Here is a 1,633-nt window from a genome sequence, read left to right as displayed (position 1 = left end):
GTCAAATATATAATATCATATTCAGGGATTTATGTAAAATATGTGTGTGTGTGTGTGTGTGTGTGTGTGTGTGTGTGTATACACACAAATTAATTCAGGGAAAAACATCGCAGAGGTCTTCCTCTTTGAAACTAGAAGACACAGCACTACTCCCGCCTCAGAGATCTTGAATCCTACATGATTCTGCACCACATATCTCTCCTGAGGCTAACAAGTGTTTGTGTTCTATGAAGAGTTATCTGACATCACATGCATGAAGAGTATGAAGGATTGAACATCAGTTTTCCACTCTGTTCTTCACGAGTCACTGCAGTTTCAACTTCTCGACCTCAAATCTGTTTCTTTGTCAGTGAGCCACCAACCCCTGGGGAAGTGTTGATTTTTGCTTAACTTCCAAACTCAGCCTGATTGTTGATGTTCCCACTTCACAATCCTGGACCCACAACGATAGAAGGGGATCATACAGAGAAATAGAGATGTTGTTTCAAGTTGGAACTTGTATTATTCTTTCTCCTAGAAGTACTTTATAGATTTGTGTTAGAAGTTCAGATAATATTAAACATTAAGTACATTTTTGAGGACTAGTCTGAGAGAATAACCACCAGCTTTAATCTTGTTTTTAATGGAAAATAAAAGTATAATGTACACTAAAAAAAGCCATTTACAAATTATACAAACAAGCTGTAAATTGGAGACTATATTAGGAAAGAATCTTGTAAATGATAACACTCGTGCAAATGTTAAACTTGGGGGTGCTCTGATTTTGACTTGTTGATGGACTTGGCTATTGTGATTAACTCAAATTAATTTCCTTTGATCTTTACTGCTGTCTTTGAGATTATCCTGGAGCTTTCTCCCTATCCAGATTGACTGACCTTCCAAGGCAGACTGGAAGCCTCTTTTTCAGTCAAAGCTTTATCTGTATTTGGTTAACAGTTATTTCCATTATTTGTGCTGCAGTATTTGGCTCTGAGCTTTTACCTACATTTCCAAGCCTAAATAGGAACCAGGGATCATATGAAAGTGGAAAAGGGAAGTTAACATTTATTGAGCACCTACTGTGTGCTAAGTTGTTTCATAATTATAGTAAATATGAAGTAGATATCTCACATGAGGAATAGGCCTTCACAAGTGTAAGTTTTTAGCATCATGTAAGCAGTGGAGCAAGTTTTGAAAATTTGTATAATTATTCATCTCTAACTTTTATTTAAGTATAGCGTATGTAGTATAGAGTTCATAAGTCAGAAGTGCTTGTTGTTGGATTTTCACAGTGGGGACACACTGTGAAACCAGCTTCCAGATCAAGAAATGGAACATTACTGGAGCCTCAGAAGCCGCCCTGGTGCTTGCTTTCACTCTTCTACCTCCTCCCCACAAGGGTAACTTGGCTTCCTTGTGATTGTCACAGCAAAATAGTTTAATTTACATTAGTTTTGACTCTGACAGATCAAATCATAGCATATATACTCTTTCATGTCCGGCTTCTTTCTTTCAACATTGCCGCTGCTGCTGCTAAGTCACTTCAGTCGTGTCCGACTCTGTGCGACCCCATAGATGGCAGCCCGCCAGGCTCCCCCGTCCCTGGGATTCTCCAGGCAAGAGCACTGGAGTGGGTTGCCATTTCCTTCTCCAA

This window comes from Bison bison, unplaced genomic scaffold (assembly GCF_000754665.1).
Source record: "Bison bison bison isolate TAMUID 2011002044 unplaced genomic scaffold, Bison_UMD1.0 scf7180017864263, whole genome shotgun sequence".
Classification (NCBI taxonomy): Eukaryota; Metazoa; Chordata; class Mammalia; order Artiodactyla; family Bovidae; genus Bison; species Bison bison.
Note: the sequence above shows the minus strand (reverse complement) of the source record.